Below are 27,048 nucleotides of genomic sequence, written 5' to 3' on the forward strand. Positions count from 1 at the left end.
ATGCTAATGAATTACAAGAATTGCAAGGTCTTCTATCCTGGCTGGTATGAACTATTCCTGGCTGTACAATATGTTCAGGTTGTTTTCTCTGCTCGTTTTGGCTTGTTCTTTCCCCGGCCTTGCATGGTTTTCTCACAGGCATATTCTGATAGCACTCAGCTGAAGGCTCAGGGAGGCCCACTGAATATCTCTGAAGCTATCTCTCAGTGCAGCTCTCTGTATTCTGTTTTCTGAGGCTACTCTGTATTCAGAAAACTCTGTATTCTGTAAAGCCTTTTTGGCTTTTTCTGACTCTCAGCTATGTCAACTCAAAGACTGCTGGACGCCTTATGGATTCCCCCTTCCCAGAACCTGGAAGCTTGGAAATTCTCTCCAGACAGTAAACTGGGTTAATTGTAGTCTTATCATGGTTGTTTCTTGTCTCTCAGGGATCACTGTCCTAAACTGCCTCACGTCCAATGTCTGAAAACCATTGTTTCATACATTTTGTTCAGTTACTCTTTTGCTGCTACAAATGATAGTCTCTATTGTTCTCTTTCAAATATCTGGTTCTCCTGGATGAAGAATATTCAGAGATTGCAAGACAAGTGCTTAAAGCAAAATGAGTACCTACCATTTTATTATTTGTAACTACTTATTTATGTGCCATTATTTTCTCAGTACTGTGCAATCAAAAAACAGAAATTAATTTGTTGCTGATAAACTGTAGCTTTTGTCTATAATGTCCAACTTAAAATTTTCTGTTTGTCCTCCTAAAACAAGATATCAGATTTATGGTTACCAGAGACAGGGGGTGGGGGAATGAAAGCAGTCAAAAGGTGCTACAAGCTTCCAGTTATAAGAAAAATAAGTAGTAAGGATGTCATGTACAACATGATAAATATAACTAGCACTGCTCTATGTTATATATGAAAATTGTTAAGAGAGTAAATCTTAAGAATTCTCACCACAAAAAAAATTCTATTTCTTTAATTTTGTGTCTATATGAGATGACGGATGTTCCCTAATAATCAGTTCATGGTGTATAATAATCAGTTCATGGTGTATCTATGTCAAATCATTATGCTGTACACCTTAAACTTATACAGTGCTATATGTCAATTATAACTCAATACAACTGGAAGAATAAATAAATAAATAAATAAAAATTTGTCAATGTAGCCTCATCATTCTCACTGAATTCTTTTATAAGTAAACATCCTTAAATTTGAACTCAAAAAAGAAATGTTTTCTAATAAAATAACTTTTATATATTGATGTTCTTTGAAATTTTTTAAGTGAAAAGAAGGTTCTGATGTTAAAAAAATGTTTGAAAACACTGAAAAGGCAGAACTACTCTTAGCTTTGTGGTGTCAATACCTAAAAAGATTTCCAAAGATACAAAGGAGCAAAGCCCAGACTAGACTTCACAAGTCACCATATGGGTGAGAAACACTAAATTCCAACACCAAAGGGGAAAATTACTGTAACCCATTATCTTCCAGGTACAAATACTCTTATTTCTAGAACTGTAGTTTGGACTGAGAAAGTTCTGGTTACCCACTATCTTAACATATTTAAATATATGAAATGCAGGGCATTCTTTGTCCGTGTTTAGCAAATGTCTGAATAGTCTTGATCCTTAGCACGACATCATGCATTTGGCCTCCTATCCCAAACTTTTCATCATTTTTTTCAAGATAGGCTTAGACCACTAAGGACTTAATATTTGGCAAAATTAAGATTTGTTCCATACTCTGTGTGGCCTCTCTGTCCACCACCAATGAAATGAACATCATGAAATCACTTCCAGAGATTGATTTACAGTGTCAATAAATTTGCCATCTCCAGGGAACTCCTGACTACAAAATCATTATCTCATTAAATTAAATGGTGAAAGCTCAAAAGTCTTCCTAATTCAGTCCACAATCAACCTAGCGATGAAGACAGCAAAAGCAGTCCATTAACTATCTCACTGGGAAGAAAAAATTTCCAAGGTCCTTGGCTGCTCTGATTGGATAGCCCTAAAGCTATTGTATGTACCATTGTGGGCTTATAATTTGTATTTTTTTACTACAGAAAAGATGTTATTTCCAAAACATCCATCAAGATGTGAATAATTAAATTTTCATATGAAAAATTCACTTCTGCCTCACACAGAAGAAGGGCATTTCCTCAGATATGGAAATTCTAAAAGCTGCATTTTGAAATGTTAATTTAGACATTTAAAATCTAAATCTTTAACTAAGTGTCTGTACATCAATTTATATGCATCGTAGTCTCTAAGCATGAAGTATATTTACAAAGAAGCTCTGTTTATGACTTATTTTACATCATAAAATCTTACAAAGACATAATGTTCTGATAAAAATTATAAACACAATTTTTATAAAGAAATCCATGAAAGACTAAGTAACCATTCACAAAGGAGAGACAAACTATAAAGCAAATTAATTCATTTAAAGAGAGGACTTAAAATTATAATACTTAAAAAAACTTAACACATGAAGTGAGTCTAATTCTTTGAGGAATTTTCATTTTAAAACTTTTCTACTGCATTCTGATGAAGCAAAGCAATGCAAAGCCAAGTAAATTATAGTACTTCTCTAAGCATAATACAGATTTTTATTAGTATACCCCACAAAAGTTTTTAAAATTTTTAATATATACCAGGATGATAAACAGCTCACTTATTGAAAGTTGCCAAACAAATTTCTCAATGGTGTTTAGTTTTCAAAGTCCTCTAGAGAGATCAAGCAAAAAAAACACTTTTTTTTTGAAAATTAAGCAAAACACATAGCTCAGAACCATTTATGATATGTCATTTTCAGCCCTTAAAAATAAAAAAGAGAGAGATAGAATGAATTTGACAGTTGTGTTAAAAGAATCTGGCAAAATAATCCTTCATAGGGGTTATCACCAATAGTTACCTGGAACATCTATATTTTCAGGAGAAATTTTCTGAAAAGCATACACCAGTATGCTACATTCCTGTGGTCAAAAATTTTTAGCAACCAGTTTTGTTTGAGAGGTTTCACATCTCTATGTTTGTTTATTTATTTGTGATTTGGAAGCATATAGGCCAGTTCCAAGTAGAATGGAGGATTTTTAAATGCTTTTGGAAGCATTTGCCTGGCAATAATTTTTAACATGTTAGAAAGGAGAAATTACTGATTCCAATTATCTTCCCCAGGATCATTATAATAATAAATCATTCATGAAAAGTGCCTGAACCTGTGTGTGCCTAGCACAAAAGAGATGCTCAATAATCTCCTCCCCCTTTTCCCCCACCCCTACTCCTTCCCTACCATGTGCAGTGCAGTATTATGGTTTGCCTACTGGCCAGAGATGGAGTGGGATGAGGGGGAGGTCAAACAGCTGGTCTTCCATGTGAGCAGTTCTATTTTTATCTGCCTTACATATGGGCAACGAGTTAAGAGTTTGTTTGATGAAGAGTTCTAATTGCACTACTGGGAGAAAAAGATGATCTCTATCTTTTGGAAGTGAGGTGATGAAGACATAGATTAGGGGGTGGTAACAAGAAGGAAAGGGTGAGTGTGAAAGACACCACACAGGAAGATTCAAAAGATTTGTTAACTGACTAATCATGAGAGGAAGAGAGAGAGTAAGGAGTCAAAGTAACTCTAAAATTTCCAGGCTAATTAAATTGGAAAATGCCTACTGAGAATAGGTTATAGAAAAAAGTAGAGTCCTTGAAAAAGATGCAGGAGGGATTTCCCTGGTGATCCAGTGGTTAAGACTTCATGCTTCCACTGCAGGGGGCACAGGTTCAATCCGTGGTCGGGGAACTAAGATACCATATGCCATGCAGTAGGGACAAAACATAAATAATTTAATTTAATTTAATTTAATTAATAAACTGGGTACATCTTTTAAAAATAAAAAATAAAAAGATGCAGGAAATTGACTTGAAATTTAGGAAGACCAGAACTTGGCAGCACTAAGAATTAAAATACTAATAAATATTATAAAGTATACATTATATACTTTATAATTATATTTATTATTAATAATAATTTTGTTAATCATCTTAATATTATTTTTCCTACAAAGAAATACAAAGGCCATGGGGAATGATCAATCACATGAAATGATGTAGACATTAAAAGACATGACTACAGAGAAATGTTCACTGGATTTGCCAATGAGGAGACCATCAGTGACTCAGAGAAGGGTGTAGGGATGGAAGCCAGTCTACAAGGAACTGACGATATGAGTGGGTGATGCAAACTGCAGGCTGTAATAGATTTTAAGAAGTATGGCAGAGAAAGGAAGACTGTGAAAGGAAAATATTAGGATAAGACGGTTACTTAAAGGGATTATGAGCTATGTCAACTTTGCAGCATTTTAGAAGAGAGCTAATAGAAAAGAACCATCCATTTTATAAAGCAGAAAATTTGCCTCCAGTGTTTCCTTTATAAATAAGTCACAGTAGGAGACAGTAGGCTGCCATATCCAAGAAGATATGTACAGAAATCTGTGCTGATGTGACATAGATCATATTGCAGTTACTTGTACCTTTTGGATATCTGATTCTGAGTCACTCACTGGCCAAGAGGGCAAGGGCAGGGATATTGCAAAGATACCTATCACCTTATTAAACAACGCAAATAATGTCACAGGTCAGCCACCTTTCAAGGTAATTTTTCAATTTAATATTTTAATTTAACATTTTAACATTTTTAACATCCTAACATCTTTCAATTTAACATGTTAACATCTTTTCTCCAAAAAATAGATGCTATATAAAGTTATCTGAAGACACAAAATATTTAGAATAGGGCATCCACCAAATAATTTATATTAAATCAAATATCAGCACAAATTTTAATCACTAACGTAGCCAGATGACTGACAGCATATCTGATATTCAGCATTTATGAATTTACTTCCTGAAAGAATTCATACAGTCGAATTCAGCAGACGTGAAAATGAAGTTAGAGTAAAGAGTAATAATCCCCAAAGCATGAAGTTTACCGACGGGCCCTCACCATTTCATAAATAGAGGGTGCTTGAAACCTGCCCTTCAGTTCATAATAATAGCCTGCCAAGAGCTTCTAAAGCAAGTGGGAAAAAAACGGGGGAGTGAATTTGTGATCTGAGGAGGAGATACTGTATATTTGGAAAATTCCATTTAAATAACTCAGTTGTAACAAATCCCCTTCCCAGATCCCCATTCTAGGAAATTGAAAAGCAGTAATTACTATGGGCTAGCTGAGAAAGTCAACTAAATGCAGATTGACAGATAGGCCTACCAGAAGAGGCATCCCATGAACTTCATTATTCCAACAATAATGTCTTTATTTACATACTAAAGTGGGTATATTGTGTTCAGCAAAGCTTTTCAATAAGCAGAAACATGCTGCTAAAAGAATGGCCCGCCACTGCAAAGAACTGCTAATTTAAACTTACAAAAACCAGGGTGACAATTATTTCTGTAATCCCCACAGAAAACAGTGAAATCGCTTTCTTCATGAGCCTTGCAAATCACAATGATAGCAACTTAACGCATGCGGTTCCATATGGGTGGACTGCTTCTCAGAATGAGGCCAGGAACTTGGGGATTCAAGCTCTTACATCAGAACTAGAGAAAAAGTGGACATGGAATAGTTTTGTATCAGGATGAAATTTCAGAAATTCTAAGAGCAAATCTTAAGTAACAATCATACATACCCCTGCATCTTGTTATACTGTTCATATGGGTGTTCTTAGAATAGTCTGGCCTGTTCTATACCCACACAACGATCAAAGAGACTCACTGATTAAGAATGATCATTGCAAGAGGGGGCATGTGTGTTTATGTGTGTAGGTGTTTTATTTGGGATTCTTTTTTTCTGATTCTGAACTGAAGAGAATTTTCAAAAGAAAATTATGTTGTTGCTATAAACAGCCACTGAAGGAGGCTAACACTGGTTATGGAAAAGCACCATTTCCAACAGTTTGCTACCAATTTGTAACACATACACTGAATAAATCAGAAAGCACTGATGAACAACCTGAAGCCAAAATTGTAGGAATGGATCTCTTGTAATTAAGCATGTGCCCTTGATGGGTCTTAGTTCTCCCATATGTCAAATGAACAGAAAGAACTAGATAGGTTCAAATCCTAGATCTCCACTTAATTTCTAGAATCTTAAACATTTAACTTCTCTATGCCTTAGTTTCCTCACCTGTAAAATGAAGGATGATAACAGTGCATACCTCAAAAAATGAATTAATACATGAAAGCAGATAAAACAGTACTTGTCTGTAGTAACTGCTCAATAAACATTCTCTATGTTCATCAAGAGAAGACTTTAAAGTACCTCCCAGCTCCCTGACCTGTGACCATATGAAAACTGTGCACATGTGCTCTGTTGGCTTTCCTTAAGAAATAAATATTAGAGCCAAAAAGGAAATAATTCTGATGAAATATTGCTTTACAAGTATTTAGAAGTATTTTGTGCCATCATATTGGAAAGACCAAATAAATTAGAGTGTTCATCAGCTATTGTTTAATCAGTACCTTCTGATCACAATTATAGCCGTAAACAAAAATCAAATGTTATTTTCATCAGGAAAAAAGGTAGTCACGAAAGAGAATAGGGCCCTATGGTCCTTGCCCCCCATATCCTCAGCCTGCCTTTTGTCTTAGAAAACCTGTAGCCAAAGAATAAGTTTAATCAGAAAAGTGAGAAAATGCAGAAACAAAGGAAAGCAGTTAAAGGAGACCAAATAATAATAGTTTAGTCATTAAGCAAAGTCAAGGACCTTTAGTTCCTCCTCAAGGGCTATAGATAGTATTCTGAGCCATTTCCTTGGAGCTGTTTTGTAGAGACTGAAATCCCCACCAGGTGAAAGAAGTTAACTACATGATGACCTAACTATAGCCATGACACAAGCTGCCACAATTCCAAGAACTGGCCTCAAAGAAATGTGAACAAACCAACCCTGGAACTAAAGACTAACTGTACTTAAAACAATCAAAATGACACTGATCAGACCACCGTGTGACTAATTTCAAGATGACTGTCAGAGCTGACTGTGCTGTTTCCGCATGTAGTCCCCTCTCTCTGTTTATAAAAGCTCTTGCCCACTGACTGTCAGAGGGGGAAGCCAGCCTTTGGATAGGAGTCCACCCTACCCCCCAGGTTGCCAGCCACCGAAGTAAAGCAAACTTTCCTTTCCACTAAACTTGCCTCTTTATTGGCTTTTGGGGGGCAAATAGACAAACCCCCACTTCCAGTAACAGGCAAAGCCATATTTGTGATTTGCTTTTCTTCCTTATCACTCTATCCTTTGTGGTTTCTATCTCTTTTCTGAGTGTCCATAACTGTGAAACTACCAGAGTGATTTAAAAGAGTATAAAATGGGTAGGTCCTGCAAATGATTATTAAAGAAGAGGTCTTTATTAAGAATGTTATAGGGGGATTAGGGTAAAGAACCTAGAACCTGAGCCTCTTTTGAAGGGTCCAACACTTTTAGAAAAAAAAGAAAAACACATTTTATGCATTTCAAATGCATAACTCACACATTCATTCATTGAATAAATATCTAATGCAAATGTTAAGCACTGTTGTAGAAACCATAGACATATAAGTAAATACACAGTCCCTTCTCTCAAGGAGCTTATAGTTTCATAGGAAGACAATCACGTAAACCAACAATTACAATGCAGTATGACGAGAAATCTTAGAAGTGTAAGGGGTCCAATGGGAGTGTGACGGAAAGACGACCAGTGTCTGCCTAGAAGTGCCAGGCAAAAATTTACAAAGGAAAAGAATGAAAATTTTTTCTCAGCCTGGAAAGGATCAGTGGGCACTCCAGGCAAAGGGAATGGCATTTGCCCAAACTTGGAGGCATAAAAGAGCCTGTTTGATGTGCTGCAAAGAGATTGATATTGCTAAAAGGTGAAATATGGATGGAGAGTCAGAGCTGGGTGAGAAAACTGGAGTGTGTGGTAGGAGACAGACCAATTATACCTGGCTGCAGAATTCAGACTTTATAGGTGATGCAGAAAGAAGCATTGCAAATGGGACCAATACTAACTGATTTCAAGTTTGGAAAGGTCACTCTAGCCACAGAACAAAGCCCAGTTCAGAAGAGAGGCAGAGCAAGAATCCCAGGCTGGAAATGGTGGGTGCCTAAAATAAAGCAGGAGTCATAGTAAACAGAAATGGGGGCATGCTGAAATAGATATTTAGGGGAACGAATTTAGAGAATTTATCATTGATTAGATTGAGGCATGAGAAAGAGGCAGGAAACAAGAATAACTGCAAAGTTTCTATCTTGATTAAAACAGGTGAGAGATGAGGGCAGGAAGAGAAGGTTAATGACTTCAGGTGAGGACATGTGAGTTGTCTGTGGAATTTCCAGGTGCAGATGTTGGAGCTAGAGGTCAGGAGAGAGATCTGGGCTAAAGACAGAGCTTCGGATGTGATGAGAACAGAAGTGATGGGCGCGAATAAGTTTGCTCAGCTAGAGTGTAGAGATGAAAGGAGAAGGGGCCAAGAAGGCGGCAGTAGAATTCCCAGGGAGAGGCTCAAGGTCAGAGACCAGACAAGGAGAAGCAAGTGGTTGCCAGTACCAAATGTCACCGCCAGGATGTGAAAAAAAAAAAAAACAGGCAAAAAACTGTCTACCGGATGTGATAGCTAAGGAGCTATTAGTGACTTTGAGGTGAGCGGAGAGTGGAAGAAGTCGGGTTTTGTGGGCTGAAGATTAAATAGGAACTGAAGCAAGTGTGAGTAAGCAGACTCAGCTCTCTCTAAACTAATACACGTGCATCTTATCTTACACAGGGTGCAAGCACAGTCCCACTTTCAGCCCATTTGTTAAATCCATGCTGGTCCTGAGTAGAGTAAGCTTCTATCTGTGTGGTATGATATTAAAGATGCCAGGAAGCTCCTTTTTTCCCAGAAGGACCTGTTCACCAATTGACTAATAATACCTGAAAATCTGACAGAAAACAAAGCCATTCTTTCATACAATAATTAAAAATAAAAATTTAAATGTAAATTCCTTTAAAAGAAGTAAAACATGGACAATTCCCATTGAAGCTGGAAATTACCCTTACCTGACCCTTTTCTGAAAAGAGCTTTGAGCAGGGCAAGCTGCCAGAAAGAATCCAATGGAGCCCTGAAGAAGGGGACAAAAAGGAGGGCCTGAAAATACTGAAAACAAAATTTTACCTGGTCCAAAATTTTATTCAGTGTTATCGCCATGCACATTATCATAAACTCAAGGAGGCAGATCCCTAACCATTGGGAGAAGAATTATTTCCTTTGGCTGCAGAAGGAGAGAATTATCCTGATTAATAATTTCATTGTCTAATGGAATATTACTCAGCCCTAAAAAGAAACGAAATTGAGTTATGTGTAGTGAGGTGGATGGACCTAGAGTCTGTCATACAGAGTGAAGTAAGTCAGAAAGAAAAAAACAAATACTGTATACTAACACATATATATGGAATTTAAAAAAAATGGTTCTGATGAACCTGGGGTCAGGACAGGAATAAAGACACAGACGTAGAGAATGGACTTGAACACAGGGAGGGGGAAGGGTAAGCTGGGACAAAGTGAGAGAGTGGCATGGACATATATACACTACCAAATGTAAAATAGATAGCTAGTGGGAAGCAGCTGCATAGCACAGGGAGATCAGCTCAGTGCTTTGTGACCACCTAAGAGGGGTTGGATAGGGAGGGTAAGAGGGAGACGCAAGAGAGAGGAGATATGGGGATATATGTATATGTATAGCTGATTCACTCTGTTATAAAGCAGAAACTAACACACCATTGTAAAGCAATTATACTCCAATAAAGATGTTTAAAAAAAAAGTTAAAAAAATTTTCATTGTCTAAACTCTACATAGCTTTAAATTAAAAGTCTGCCCTTCTTCTCCAACCCACATATTCATTTTCATCTTCTACCTAATAATCTTGACACATTTCATTTGATTTTATGAGTTTTCTTAAATATCTCTTTAACATTAGTTAATTTTTTAATTGCCAAGAAAGGTTTTTAAAATCTATTATGGGTATTATGATATGAAACTATTAAGCTTGAGCATATATACTGACTTTCAGATATTTTTGAAGCCTGTCATAAAGTCTTAACTTTTAAAAATACTCTACTACTTTCATAAGCCTTCTAAAAAAAACCCACTCATCAGAGCCATTTAGAAAGAAATATGACATTAAAAGGAGGGAAATTTTCCATGTGTTATACTGTGATTTAGTTGTGCTCTCCCATTAAGTCTAAATCTGTCTTCCAACCAGTGTGAAGTAGTCATGATTTATTTGAGCCTGAGCCTGATGGTAAATGTCCATTAAAACAATAACTTGAACATAGTCATAGCTAACATGTCACTCATTAAATAGATCAGGGCAGGGATTCCACAGAAGGCCATGGGTCTATCCGTGTCAAGGAAATGAGCCACCAAAGGGACTAAAGATGTCAACCCCTCATGTACAGAGAACCCCAGAGGGTCTCAAGGAGCCAGGAAACAGCCTGTTGTAAGTGGGAGTCTCAAAACCTGTGCCTGGTGTAGTCATGAGCCATCATCACAGACCAGCTCTGCATTGAACAAAGGAAATGTTTGCAGTTGGATAAGGGAAACAAAACAACGATGTTTAATTCTTTAAAATAATATACAGCAGCGTTGCTTTAAAGTACACCTTGCTGATGAATGGATTTAGACATTCTGAGGATCAAATTCACGTCCCCTGTGGATTTTCACTATGACTACCTTTACCGAACTCTCTCACAGCCCTTTGAAATAGTTAAGGCTTTTTAGGTACTTGAATCCAGCAATGACTTTCATCAGTCATTTCACTTTGTCTACTGCCATACACCTTTTTTTTTTTTTTTTTTTGCGGTACGTGGGCCTCTCACTGTTGTGGCCTGTCCCGTGGCAGAGCACAGGCTCCGGACGCGCAGGCTCAGTGGCCATGGCTCACGGGCCCAGCCGCTCCGCGGCATGTGGGATCTTCCCGGACCGGGGCACGAACCGGTGTCCCCTGCATCGGCAGGCAGACTCTCAACCACTGCGCCACCAGGAAAGCCCCATACACCTATTTTATCACCAAACTTCTCAAAGGCAAGTTCTATCCTTAATATCTGCTTCTTGTTGTATCCTTACTACCCACTACTTCTCAGTACAAGGACATTACTCAATTCATTGCCTCAACACTCCACTGAAACTGCTCTAGTTAAAATAACCAGTCACACAAAAAAACAATAAACCTAATATATGAATTCTTTACTCCTATTCCCTGGGGGTAATCACCTTTATCAGTTCTGCTCTCAGAAATAAGTCCATTAAATTTCATGAAAATAGCTTATAATAGCAATAGATGTCATTCTGCTCCATGAGAAACTAATAAAATGTATCACACTCAAAATATTCTCTGACGCTGCCACAAGAGTTAGAGCTTTTGGTGGAAATCTTGGCACAGATGATTTCTTTGTCCAGGAAAAGCTTTGTCTTGCTCAATGAAAAGTTTGAGTCCAGAATCAGGATTGTAGGAGAGGTGGGGCATGATCTTATGGCTCTCTTTCCAGCCAGCAAATGTAAAATCTCATCAAGCTAAATCCAGTTTACCTGCCTTTTTGGATGAGTTTCTGCAGAAAGTTACATATTTTTGATTCTGTGGTATGAACCTGAAAAGCATTCTTCTTTGAATAAGATAGCAAATTTACGTATAGAGAAGGAAGACTGGCTTACTTTCTCTTATATGGAGTGGTATTTTTCTTTTGTTAAGATCCATTACCAACAACAAGGTCCTACTGTACGGCACAGGGAACTATATTCAATATCTTATGATAAACCATAATGGAAAAAAATATGAAAAAGAATGTATATATATGTATAACTGAGTCACTTTGCTGTACAGCAGTAAATTAACACAACATTGTAACTCTACTATACTTCAATAAGAAATAAATTTTTTTATTTTTTATTTATTTATTTATTTTTTTTGCGGTACGCAGGCCTCTCACTGTTGTGGCCTCTCCCGTTGCGGAGCACAAGCTCCGGACACGCAGGCTCAGCGGCCATGGCTCACGGGCCCAGCCGCTCCGCGGCTTGTGGGATCTTCCCGGACCGGGGCACGAACCGGTGTACCCTGCATCGGCAGGCGGACTCAACCATTGCGCCACCAGGGAAGCCCAGAAATAAATTTTTAAAAAAGATCCATTACCAACGTCATCCAACACAGAGTAGGCCAAGCTGGGCTCCAGGTGAGGAATCCTGAACATTGCCAATGGGCAAGTCTTGGAGCGAAAGGCAGGGCAGAACCCTTCCCATCCGGAAAGGGGAAACACATCAGAGCCTTCATAGAGGTGAACCGAAAGTCAAAGAGTTAGTACATTTGTGATTCTGTTCAGATAAGAACAGAATAAGCCAAAGAGTAAGAACAAGGAATAATAAAGAGAACAAGCACCCACTACAGAATACTTCAGGAACAAAACATGGGAAGCTTAATTAAGATCAGAGCCAGAAGCAAACTTGTCAGAATCAATAGAAAACAAATGTCAGGAGGGGAGCTGGGGACCTCCAACCCAGGATCCAACAGCTGGGATTCAAGAGTCAGAATCAGACAGTGAGAAAACCCCATCTTTTTTTTTAGATAGGCGTACTGGAAGAACCAAGTCTGGCCTCAGAAACCTTGTGAAGCTCTTGTCTTATATTCACTGCACTAGGCAATCTCTGAGCACCTCTGCTTGGAAACTGTCCCCACAAGATGGCAGTTCCCAGCCATCTGTATCTGTGTGGATTACTCTAAGGACTCATTTCCTTGCCCCCTCAGGGTATGTCAAAGGTATTTTTTTTCCCAGCAAACAGTACATGAATCCTGAATCACCATCACCAAAGCAATCTTAGTTTTCTTTTCTCCTGCCAACATCTGTGTTAGCCTGTTGACCAATACAAAAAATAGTAGCCTTGTCTTCCCAGATGACCCTTTAGTACCATTTTGAAAGACCCAGTTGCAGTCTCCCTTTGGAAGGCCTAACATGCAGCCTTCGGGAGAGAGAAGAAAAAGAAAAGAAGGGTCACAGGGGGACCACCAGCATGCCAGAGGGGGAGAAAAGAAGGAAGTCATTTATTTGACTCATTTTCCTGGCAGGATTAATTTATGATTCTTGGAAACTTTTGGCAGGAAAGTGAGAGGAAGGATTTCAAGAATTCATAGAATCATTAAAAAGAAGCAGCAGGAGGAGGGGGAGACACAGTATATCTTGCCCAGTTCTATCATTTCACAGATTTGGAAAATGAAGAAAAGAGGAGGAACAGGATAATATTTACTTCCATCCCAGTATTTGCCAATTACTTTATATTTGTCATTTCATTTATCCTTTTAAAAAGTATGAAGTAATGATATCTCCATTTTACAAAGATGAAAACTAAGGATCAGCAAGGTTAACTACATTTTCTAATGGCACACAGCTAGTAAATGAAAAAGCCAAGATTTAACTCATATTTTTTCTGGATCCAGAGACTCTTTCCACAAAGAGGTACTGGAAGGTTAAAAGATTATCCCAGGCGATGTAACCAGTTAAGAGAGGGCAGCTAGGTCTCCTGACTCCCAGACTTGTAGTCTCTGTAACATTGCAATTTCAATTTTTTTAACAGAAGACAGATGACACTGTGAATTAAATTATTCCATTCATTCAGCATGGTAAGCGTCTGTTGTGTTTGCCTGCCCAATACTAGTCTTCCCCGCCTTCCTTCCAGCCTCTGCTTCACATCTGCCCCAAATTCACCATTTTTACTGGACTGACCATTGACACTTACTTCACAATTTCCCTTCTCATTTCCTCCCCTCAAAAAATACCTGTCCTTTCTCTTATTCCCTGAGGACTCCAATATCTTCTAAGGAACTGATAATGGCTTAATGCCTTAGTGTATTATAACCACCCACACATTAATTACAAATTAATATCCAGCTACAATGCAGTAACTCCAGGGATTCCAGGGTAGGGAATTTCAAGGAAGGAAATTTTAGAGGCTTGGCGTTTTTCATCAGCAATTTTAGAGTTAGGCCAGTACCATCTACCCCTAAAGCACACCTACAATGTGCTCAGTACTATACTAGGGTTTGGGAGAGATGAAAAGTGAAAATGAAAGATTTCAGACACTGTTCCTCACATTAAGTGGCTTCCATAATAATGTTCATGAGGTCAGACAAACTGGCTAGTAGATCCTCATTCCTTGATGACCTCCTGGAAGCACCTCAGACTCAACACATCTTCCTTTCCCTAGGAAAACCGGCCTCTCCTTCAGCATACACGAACACCTACATACTTATTTTTGTTAATGAATATATTCCTCCCTACAGCCTAAATACAACACCTCTGCCCTTTACTCAACCAGTCAGTTGCCTGGTCCTGTCACTCCTAGCTCAGCCATGCCAATGCACCAGCCCTGTCTTTCTTTTCTCGATGCTGCTATTACGTTCAAGCTTTGGTCATCTCTCCACTTGACTGTTGCAATGACCTATTTGTCTACAGTCTCTTCCCACTCTAAGCCATCCTATGTACACATTGGTTTATTTAATATTCCTTAAGTACATCTCTGTCCATGTCACTCCTCTGTTGAAAACATCAGTGGTTCTCCATTCCCAGCAGAAGTCTAAATTCCTTGGCCTGGTGCTCAAAGCCCTTCATAATTTGGCCCAGTCCCACTTTTCCAGTCCTACCTCCCATTTAACATCCTTTGATAAACTCTGTTGGACTGTATTCATTGAGCCAGTTACTATTTCTTGGAAGACTCCTGCTCCCATGCCTCTGTCTATCACTTACCATGGCAAGTCTTTCATTCCTCTTCTCTGCCTCCCAAAGTGTATCCATTCCTAAGGGCTTACTACCCCTCCACCATGAACCAGTCAGAAGCCACTAATCTGCCTCTCTATATACTCACAGGACTTTATCTGATTACCTGAAAAGATACTGATCAGCCTCTACCTTGTGTCAGAGTTATTAGCATGCATGTCTCCCTCTTCTGCTGGCCTGTAAACTCCTCGAAATGCTAGATTAACATTTATGCAGATCTAGTCAAAGTGCTTTGTGTGGAAAGAAGTTAGATATCACTTTCCATCTGAGAAAGTCAGAGACAAAAATAAAGAAGGGGTAACATTTGAATTGAGCCTTAAAGAATGAGGAAAATTTGAACGTATGAAGCCAGAAAAGTTCTGCTCATGAGAATGGGGGGGGGATCTTGGAATAAGGCTAATTTATAAATGGTATTTATGAAGAAAAGAGGGCTTTCCAGTTTAGTTAGAGTTCAGAATGTCTGATAACGTGCTTTCAGAATATCTTTTCTTTAAGTACAAATTTTTAACTTGCATAGCTCTTAAGCACAAAACTTGGGCAAGCACCTCAGAGGAAGCACACTTTGACTAGTGATCTGTAGACTATGTTATGCTTCTTGTGCTTTTCAAGGTTGGCCAGGGGAAGGAAAGGAAGGGAATAAAAATGGCCAGCAACTTCTGGCGACGTTACCTAGTGGCCTGGCAGCCAAAGAATCACTGTAGCCTCCTAGAGGAAACACTGAGCAAAGAATAATAAACTCATCTATAAGAAGATGCAAAAAGATGCAAGCTGGCCTTAATCTGTACCTAAAAATGATTCAATTATTAAGCCTATACAGCAGAATATGAGTTCAATTTTTATATTACTACATATTTTCCTGTAAGTTGTCTTTGGTTACATTATAAATACAAAGATTTTTATAAAGTATTTTTAAACATCTACCATGCTTTAAAATCATGTATGCTGCCTCACTGCATTTGTGTTCCTTCTATTATGTCAAAGAAAATGAAAAAAGAAGAAAAATCTTCTAATCGCATGGAAAAGTCCATTGAGGAAATTTGATCATATCTTCATTCAACAACTATTTATTGCATGCTTCCTTTCCGCCACACACTTTTTCTAGGCACTCGAAATGTAGCAATGAACAAAACAAACAAAAAATTCTTGCCGTGGAGCAACTAAGCCCATAAGCCACAACTACTGAGCCAGTGTGCCACAACTACTGAAGCCTGTGCGCCTAGAGCCTGTGCTCTGCAACAAGAGAAGACACTGCAATGAGAAGCTCACACACTGCAACGAAGAGTAGGCCTCGCTCACCGCAACTAGAGAAAGTCCACGTGCAGCAACGAAGACCCAATGCAGCCAAAAATAAAAAATAAATAAAATAAATAAATTTATTTTTTAAAAAAAAGAGTAAAAAAGATTTAAAGGGTGTGGAGAGAAGGGAACCTTCCTACACTGTTGGTGGAAATGTAAATTGGTGCAGCCACTATGGAAAACAGTATGGAGTTTCCTTAAAAAACTAAAAATAGAGCTACCATATGATCCTGCAATCCCACCCCTGGACATACATCCAGAGTAAAACATGGTCCAAAAGGATACATGCACCCCAATGTTCATTGCAGCACTGTTTATAATAGCCAAGACATGGAAGCAACCTAAATGTCCATCAACAGAGGAATGGATAAAGAAGATGTGGTACATATATACAATGGAATATTACTCAGCCATTAAAAAGAATGAAATAATGCCATTTGCAGCAACATAGATGGATTTCGTATGGTAATCTCTAAGTGAAGTAAGTCAGACAGAGAAAGACAAATATCATATGATATCACTTATATGCGGAATCTAAAAAAGATACAAATTAACTTATTTACAAAACAGAAATAGACTCACAGACATAGAAAACAAACTTATGGTTACTAATGTGGAAGCGGGGGGGGCAGAGAGGGATAAATTAGGAGTTTGGGATTAACAGACACACACTACTATATATAAAATAGATAATCAACAAGGACCTACTGTATAGCACAAGGAACCATATTCAATATCTTGTCATAACCTATAATGGAAAAGAATCTGAAAAAGAATACATATATATATATATATATATACACACACACACACACACACACATATCTGAATCACTTTGCTGTACACCTGAAACATTGTAAATCAACTACACTTCGATTTAAAAAAAGAAAAAAAAATCCTGAGATGGGAACAGGTAATTGAGGAAGGGCAGAGAGGTCACTGTGACTGCTGCTGCAGGGAGATTTGAGGCAGCGGGAGGGTTGTTCCTGGCACAGTGCAACAAGTCACCACAGAGAGGGGAATAAGTGGTTTAGGCTGGTGGGATTGGGGGTGGAGAAACCAAGGTATAACGATATGGAGTGACTCTTTCGGGAAAATAATAGCCAAAGAGAGGAGCTGGCCTCATGAAGGAAGAAAGAGGGCATCACACAAAACGAGACTCCAGCCTTCCTCCTGGAAGGGTCACTGCAACGGGGGAGAAGTCAACAAGCACAGGAGGTGGTGGCCCAGCACTGCAAAGGCTGGAGGCTTTGATTTCCATGACTGGAGAGGCCTTCCCACCCTCCCACATGGGTTTCTCACTACTGCCTATGAGCCCTGTGGAAATGACAGAAACCCAAACAAAACAGGGTTCTGCGAGTGTTAGCGTTAACATGTAATCTGCATGCTTCATCTCTGGCATGGCTGGTGCTGTTTGCTCTGATAGTTTAATATTTCTCAACAATTTTTACAAAGGGACAGAATGACAGTTTGGGTTGTAACTTTGTCTATTTCATAGAGTAGATAATCCCAGAAAGGCTGAGGGGAGAAGGGGTATTCCAATAAAAAGCAGTATACCTAATCTAGGAAACTAAGGGACCCTGGGGGAGAGCTGTACCTGACCCAAGTAAAATACTGATATATTAAAACAGTCTAAACAAAACCTTGATTTGACAAATGGCTTTACAAAGTTGTAAAGAGAACACTATTCTTCCAGTATATTCTGATAAACAATCGATCATAAATGTCATATTTTAATCCCACTATAGGCATTGAACTCGTATTAAATAATTTTAAGACAGAGAACAAACACCAAATTATTAAATTCCATTAGCAAGTGTTAAAGATAAGCTGCTAAAGCCCATTAAAATATATATGCTTGAATGCCCCTTCATTTCAAAAAGTTGGAAAAACAAAAACTTTGCCTCACTAAAAATATCCATGACAAATTGCAAATATGTATGGGGAAGTTGTCAATAATAGCCAGGCAAACGCTTTCAAAATACCTGAAACCAATGTAACAATAATTACTATTCACTTGAAAGCCCTGAGCTTAGCATGACTCCTATATTTGTGTGAGCTTCAGGTGATCACATTTGATTCTGTCTCATTTCACAGTAAAGCAATGTCATGTGTAATGATGTTATCAACCTCAGAAAAAAAACTTGTAACTGTTGTAACAGGATATCTTAATCTTGCTAAATTAGTGGTTTGTCACTAATTTGCTGCAGCACTAATTTTATCAAAGTAACCCACCTGCCTTTGCTGGAATTAAAATCCAGGCCTTTTCTTCAACAACACTGCCACCTTCTGTTTAATGTGGGTTTACTTTTATTTCTATGCCTTCAAGAGTCGGGACACGGGATTTGTATATTTTTTTGTATGTTTTATTTTTTTTTAATTGAAGTATAGTTGATTTACAATATTATATTAGCTTCAGGTGTACATAAAAGTGATTCTGTGACTCGTTAGACATTGTTTATGGTCTCTTCCCACTTTAGGAATACATAAATACTCTATAGATGAGGAAACAGGCCCAAAGATGTTCCTTATTCAATGTCCTACAGCCATTTTGCCCCAATTAGAACTCACAAGGCAATGATTCTCTCTGATTCTCTTGCCAACGGCATATCTATTAAATTGAACAGAGTGGAAATGTTTTATCAAGAGTTTAATAATAGTTTTCTCCAAGAATGGAATTTGCTTTTTTTGTTACACAAAAATTTTTTACCATAAGAAACATTACACTTTCAATTTTATTTTTTTAAAGATTTTTTTGATATGGACAATTTTTAAAGTCTTTATTGAATTTGTTACAATATTGCTTCTGTTTTATGTTTTGGTTTTTTGGCCACGAGGCATGTGGGATCCTAGCTCCCCGACCAGGGATGGAACCCACACCCCCTGCATTGGAAGGTGAAATCTTAACCACTGGGCCACCAGGGAAGTCCCCAACTTTCAATTTTAAAAGATTTATATTTGTTCAGTGTGTAGCCTTAAATGATAAAATTATTTTAGGCCAGAAAAAAAGATGAAAATTAAAAATTTTTCTTTTACTCACCTCCATTTTCTTCTCCTCAGTTATGAAAATGTTTGTCAAATGGGGCACAATACCAATGCTAATCAGGTTTCAGAAACACAAGAGACAGAAATATATATATTGAGGAGTAATTAATCAATAATCGTGCTGTTCTATCAAATGTAAAATAGATAGCTAGTGGGAAGCAGCCTCACAGCACAGGGAGATCAGCTCGGTGCTTTGTGACAACGTAGAGTGGTGAGATACGGAGGATGGGAGGGAGACGCAAGAGGGAGGGGATATGGGGATATATGTATATGTATAGCTGATTCACTTTGTTGTACAGCAGAAACTAACACAACACTGTAAACCAACTATACTCCAATAAAGATGTGACAAAAAAAAGAATCATGTCGTTAAACTTTGTAAGTTTAGTAAACCTGTAGATATATTTTAGAGTAAGCCATTTCAAATTTAACAAACTCTCAATTAGTAGTTTTTTTTTTTAAGTTTTACACCAATGTAAATGTCTCATTTAGCTAGGTTGGATGTAAAACAGATAAGGATTTCTGGTATAAACCCACTTAGTCATTCTAACATATTACATATTTGTTAATATTTTAAGGATTTTTGTGTCTATATTGTTGAACAATACTGATCTATACTTTCTTTTTCTTGCAATATATTAATGTTAGCCTCATGAAATCAGTTTAACCTCCTCCTCCTTCACTTGCTGGATAAGTTTTTGTAAGGTTGGGAAAATTTTCTTCTTGTATGTTTTATAGAATTCACCAGTAAATCTATCTTTTAGATGGATTTGCTATCTATCTAAAAGGTTTCCACTTATGAATTCAAGTTAATAGATATAGGTCTATTCTGATTTTATATTTCTTTTTTACTTCATTTTGGTAATTGGTGTCTTTCAAGGATTTGTCCATTTCATCACATTTACTGGCATAAAGTTGTTCATAAACATCCTCTGTTATCTTCTCAAAGTGTATAAGATCTATAGTGATATCCCCTCTTCCATTCTTTTTTTCTTTTTTGCGGTACCCGGGCCTCTCACTGTTGTGGCCTCTCCTGTTGCGGAGCACAGGCTCCGGACGCACAGGCTCAGCGGCCATGGCTCACGGACCCAGCCGCTCCGCGGCACATGGGATCTTCCCGGACCGGGGCACAAACCCGTGTCCCCTGCGTCGGCAGGCGAACTCTCAACCACTGCGCCACCAGGGAAGCCCTTCCATTCTTAACATTGGTGATTTATTCTGCTTTTCCATGATTAGTCTGGTCAGAAGTTTACCAATTGTATGTTTTTTCAGTGATCCAGTCTTTGATTTTTATTCATTTTTATCTAGTATTTGTCTGATTTTTATCTGATTTCTTCTCTTTATTATTTTCTTCCTTCTATTTACTTTGGGTTGTTCTTTTTCTAGCTTCTAATGCTGGAAGCAGAGATCACTGAATTCAAACCACTCATTTTCTAATATAAGCATTTAAAAATATAGATGTGAGGGCTTCCCTGGTGGTGCAGTGGTTGAGAGTCCGTCTGCCGATGCAGGGGACACCGGTTCCTGCCCCGGTCCGGGAGGATCCCGCATGCCGCGGAGCGGCTGGGCCCGTGAGCCATGGCCGCTGAGCCTGCGCGTCCAGAGCCTGTGCTCCAACGGGAGAGGCCACAACAGTGAAAGGCCTGCGTACCACAAAAAAATATAGATAGATAGATAGATAGATAGATGTGTCTCCAAGCCCTGTTTTAGCTGCATTTCACAAATTTTGATATATTGTATGTTCTTTAACATTCAGTTCTATCTTCTAATATCCCTTGTTCTTTCTTCTTGGACCCATGTCTTTTTAGAGTATATTTTTTCCCTTACAAGTAGTTGAGAATTGTCTTATAATCAGTCAAGCAAATGGTCTATCTTAGAGAATGCCCTGCGTGCACTTGAAAAGAATGTATGTTCTGCTATTGTTTAGATGTGTATTCTATTAATGACACTTAGCTCAAGTTGGTTTATTTTTTTATATCTACCAGCCCAATATACAAAGAATACATTTACTTTTTAAATTTTGCTTCAATAATTTTTAGATCATTGGACTCACCCTAGAAGGTAACAAAATCAGAGCTGAATATCATTGTTCAGAGGGATAAATCAGTTTGAAAGCTAGACATGACATGATTTCCTATGGTCCCTCATTATTCTGAAATTTTATGATTAAGCACTAGAAAATGTAGAACTCTTTATTCAATGGTCATTGGAAAATTGTTCTAAAGTACAACATTACTAAAAAAATAAGGTAAGGGGGACCTTCAAGATGGCAGAGGTGTAAGACATGGAGATCACCTTCCTCCCTACAGATACATCAAAAATACATCTACATGTGGAACAACTCCTCCAGAACACCTACTGAACGCTGGCGGAAGACCTCAGACCTCCCAAAAGACAAGAAACTCCCCACATACCTGGGTAGGGCAAAAGAAAAAGCAGAGACAAAAGATAGGGATGGGACCTGCACCTCTGGGAGGGAGCTGTGAAGGAGGAAAAGTTTCCACGCACTAGGAAGCCCCTTTACTGGTGGAGAGGGGGGGGGGGGGCGGGGAGGGAATGGGGGGGAAGCTTCAGAGCCACAGAGGAGAGCACAGCAACAGGGGTGCAGAGGGCAAAGCGGAGAAATTCCTGCACAGAGGATCAGTGCTGACCAGCACTCACCACCCCGAGAGGCTTGTCTGCTCACCTGCGGGGGCAGGTGGGAGCTGGGAGCTGAGGCTTGGGCTTCAGAGGTCAGATCCCAGGGAGAGGACTGGGGTTGGCTGCGTGAACACAGCCTGAAGAGGGCTAGTGTGCCACAGCTAGCCGGGAGGGAGTCCAAGAAAAAGTCTGGAACTGCCTAAGAGGCAAGAGACCATTGTTTCAGGGTGCGCCAGGAGAGAGGATTCCTTCCCTGTCTGCCCACAGAAGGCAGAGCACTGCCTAAACAAGCTCCAGAGACGGTTGCGAGCTGCGGCTATCACCTCGGACCCCAGAGACAGGCATAAAACGCTAATGCTGCTGCTGCAGCCACCAAGCAAGCACAGGTCATTACCCACACCCTCCCAGGAGCCTGGGCAACATGCCACTGCGAGGGTCCTGTGATCCAGGGACAAGTTCCCCAGGATAACGCATGGCGCACCTCAGGCTGTTGCAACATCACGCCAGCCTCAGCCACCGCAGGCTAGCACTGCATTCCAATTATGACTACCGTACCCCTCCCTCTCCCCGCCTAAGTGAGACAGAGCCCCCTAATCAGCTGCTACTTTAACCCCGTCCTGTCTGACTGAAGAACAGAGGCCCTCAGGTGATGCACACACAAGGTGGGACAAAAACAAAGCTGAGCCCCAGGAGCTGTGCGAACAAAGAAGAGAAAGGGAAATCTCTCCCAGCAGCCTCAGGAGCAGCGTATTAAATGCCCACAATCAACTTGATGTACCCTGCAACTGTGGAATACTTGAATAGACAATGATTCATCCCAAAATTGAGGCAGTGGACTTTGAGAGCAACTGTAGACTTGGGGTCTGCTGTCTGCAGCTGACATGTTTCTAATTTTTATGGTTATCTTAGTATAGTTTTTAGCACTTGTGATCACTGATAGATTTGTTTATTACTTTGGTTGCTCTCTTTTTTAAAATTATTATTATTTTTTAAAATAATTTTTTAAAATTATTCATTTTCATTCTTTTTTCCTCCCTTTTCCTCTGAGCCATGTGGCTGACAGGGTCTTGGAGCTCCGGCCTGGTGTCAAGCCTGAGCCTCTGAGGTGGGAGAGACAAGTTCAGAACATTGGACCACCAGAGACCTCCTGGCCCCAGGTGATATGAAGAGGTGAGAGCTCTCCCAGAGTTCTCCATCTCAATGCTAAGACCCAGCTCCAGCCAACAGCCAGCAAGCTCCAGTGCTGGATGCCCCACCCCAATCAACTAGCAAGACAGGAACACACCAACACCCATTAGCAGAGAGGCTGCGTAAAATCATACTAAGTTCACGGACACCTCAAAACACACCACCGGACATGGCCCTGCCCACCAGAAAGACAAGATCCAGCCCCACCCACCAGAACACAGGCACCAGTCCCCTCCACCAGGAAGCCTACACAAGCCACTGAACCAAACTCACCCACTGGGGGAGGACACCAAAAAAACCTGGAAATTATGAACCTGCAGCCTGTGAAAAGGAGACCCAAACAGTAAGTAAAACAAAATGAGAAGACAGAGAAATATGCATTAGATGAAGGAGCAAGGTAAAAACCCACCAGACCAAACAAATGAAGAGGAAATAGAAAGTCTACTTGAAAAAGCATTCAGAGAAATGATAGTAAAGATGATCCAAAATCTTGGAAATAAAATGGAGAAAATACAAGAAATGTTTAGCAAGGATCTACAAGACCTAAGGAGCAAACAAACAATAATGAACAAACAAAATAAATGAAATTTAAAATTCTCCAGAAGGAATCAATAGCAGAATAGCTGAGACAGAAGAACGGATAAGTGACCTGGAAGATAAAATAGTGGAAATAACTGCTGCAGAGCAGAATAAAGAAAAAAGAATGAAAAGAATTGAGGACAGTCTGAGAGACCTCTGGGACAACATTAAACGCACCAACATTTGAATTATAGGGGTCCCAGAAGAAGAGAAAAAGAAAGGGACTGAGTAAATATTTGAAGAGATTATAGTTGAAAACTTCCCTAACATGGGAAAGGAAATAGTTAATCAAGTCAAGAAAGCACAGAGAGTCCCATACAGGATAAATCCAAGGAGAAACATGCCAATACACATATTAATCAAACTAAAAATTAAATACAAAAAAAACATTAAAAGTAGAAAGGGAAAAGTAACAAATAACATACAAGGGAATCCCCAAAAGGTTAACAGCTGATCTTTCATCAGAAACTCTGCAAGCCAGAAGGGAGTGGCAGGACATATTCAAAGTGATGAAAGGGAAAAACCTATAACCAAGATTACTTTACCAATCAAGGACCTCATTCAGATTTCAGGGAGAAATTAAAACCTTTACAGACAAGCAAATTTAAGAGAATTCAGCACCACAAAACCAGCTTTACAACAAATACTAAAAGAACTTCTGTATGCAGGAAACACAGAACAAGGAAAAGGCCTACAAAAACAAACCCAAAGCAATTAAGAAAATGGTAACAGGAACATACACATCGATAATTACCTTAAATGTAAATGGATTAAATGCTCCAACCAAAAGACACAGACTGGGTGAATGGATACACAAACAACACCAGTATATGTGCTTTCTACAAGAGACCCACTTCAGACCTAGGGACACATACAGACTGAAAATGAGGGGATGGAAAAAGATATTCCATGCAAATGGAAATCAAAAGAAAACTGGGGTAGCAATTCTCATATCAGACAAAATAGACTTTAAAACAAAGACTATTACGAGAGACAAAGAAGGACACTACATAATGATCAGGGGATCAATCCAAGAAGAAGATACAACAACTGTAAATATTTATGCACCTAACATAGGAGCACGTCAATACATAAGGCAAATGCTAACAGCCATAAAAGAGGAAATTGACAGTAACACAATCATAGTAGAGGACTTTAACACCCCACTTTACCAATGGAGAGATAATCCAAAATGAAAATAAATAAGGAAACACAAGCTTTAAGTGACACATTAAACAAGATGGATTTAATTGATATTTATAGGACATTCTATCCAAAACAAAACAATACACTTTCTTCTCAAGTACTCATGGAAGATTCTCCAGGATAGATCATATCTTGGGTCACAAATCAAGCCTTGGAAAATTTAAGAAAACTGAAATCATATAAAGTATCTCTTCTGACCACAACACTGAGACTAGATATCAATTACAGGGAAAAAAAAACTGTAAAAAATAAAAACACATGGAGGCTAAACAATATGCTACTAAATAACCAAGAGATCATTGAAGAAATCAAAGAGGAAATCAAAAAATACCTAGAAACAAACAACAATGAAACCACAATGACCCAAAACCTACAGGATGCAGCAAAAGCAGTTATAAGAGGGAAGTCTATAGCAATACAATCCTACCTCAAGAAACAAGAAAAATCTCAAATAAACAACCTAAATCTCCAATAAACAACCTAAATCTCAAATAAACAACCTTACACCTAAAGCAGTTAGAGAAAGAAGAACAAGAAAACCCCAAAGTTAGCAGAAGGAAAGAAATCATAAAGATCAGATCAGAAATAAATGAAAAAGAAATGAAGAAATCAATAGCAAAGGTCAATAAAACTAAAAGCTGGTTCTTTGAGAAGATAAACAAAAATGACAAGCCATTAGCCAGACTCATCAAGAACAAAAAGGAGAAGACTCAAATCAACAGAATTAGAAATGGAAAGGAGACGTAACAACTGACACTGCAGAAATACAAAGGATCACAAGAGATTACTACAAGCAACTATGTGCCAAAAAAATGGACAACCTGGAAGAAATGGACAAATTCTTAGAAAACCGCAACCTTCTGAGACTGAACCAGGAAGAAACAGAAAATATGAACAGACCAATCACAAGCACTGAAATTGAAACTGTCATTAAAAATCAACCAACAAACAAACGCCCAGGACCAGATGGCTTCACAGGCAAATTCTATCAAATATTTAGAGAAGAGCTAATACCTATCCTTCTCAAACTGTTCCAAAATATAGCAGAGGGAGGAACACTCCCAAAATCATTATACAAGGCCACCATCACCCTGATACCACAACCAGACAACGATGTCCCAAAAAAAGAAAACTACAGGCCAATATCACTGATGAACATAGATGCAAAAATCCTCAACAAAATACTAACAAACAGAATCCAACAACACATTAAAAGGATCATACACCCTGATCAAGTGGGGTTTTTCCCAGGAATGCAAGGATTCTTCAATATACACAAATTAATCAATGTGATACACCATATTAACAAATGGAAGGATAAAAACCATGTGATCATCTCAGCAGATGCAAATAAAGCTTTCAGCAAAATTCAACAATCATTTATGATAAAAATCTCTCCAGAAAGTAGGCATAGGGGAACCTACCTCATTGTAATAAAGGCCATATATGACAAACCCATAGCCAACATTGTTCTCAGTGGTGAAAAACTGAAACCATTTCCTCTAAGATCAGGAACAAGACAAGGTGCCCACTCTTACTGCTATTATTCAACATAGTTTTGGAAGATTTAGGCACAGCCATCAGAGTAGCAAAAGAAATAAAAGGAATCCAAATCAGAAAAGAAGAAATAAAATTATCACTGTTTGCAGATGACATGGTACTATACATACAGAATCCTAAAGATGCTACCAGAAAACTACAAGAGCTAATCAATGAATTTGGTAAAGTAGCAGGATAGAAAATTAATGCACAGAAATCTCTTGCATTCCTCTACACTAACAATGAAAACTCTGAAAGAGAATTTAAGGAAACACTCCCATTTAGCATTGCAACAAAAAGAATAAAATACCTAGGAATAAAGCTACCTAAGGAGACAAAAGACCTGTATGCAGAAAACTATAAGATACTGCTGAAAGAAATTAAAGATGATACAAACAGATGGAGAGATATACCATGTTCTCAGATTGGAAGAATCAACATTGTGAAAATGATTCTACTACCCAAAGCAATCTACTGATTCAATGCAATCCCTATCAAACTACCAATGGTATTTTTCACAGAAGTAGAACAAAACATGTCACAATTTGTATGGAAACACCAAAGGTCCTGAATAACCAAAGGAATCTTGAGAAAGAAAAACGGAGTTGGAAGAATCAGGCTCCCTGACTTCAGACTATACTACAAAGCTACAATAATCAAGACAGTATGGTACTGGCCCAAAAATAGAAATATTGATCAATGGATAGAAAGCCCAGAGATAAACCCACGCACATATGGTCAC

This window comes from Aethalodelphis obliquidens, unplaced genomic scaffold, assembly GCF_003676395.1.
Source record: "Aethalodelphis obliquidens isolate GAN/ISIS:26980383/991018 unplaced genomic scaffold, ASM367639v1 scaffold17, whole genome shotgun sequence".
NCBI classification, from domain to species: domain Eukaryota; kingdom Metazoa; phylum Chordata; class Mammalia; order Artiodactyla; family Delphinidae; genus Aethalodelphis; species Aethalodelphis obliquidens.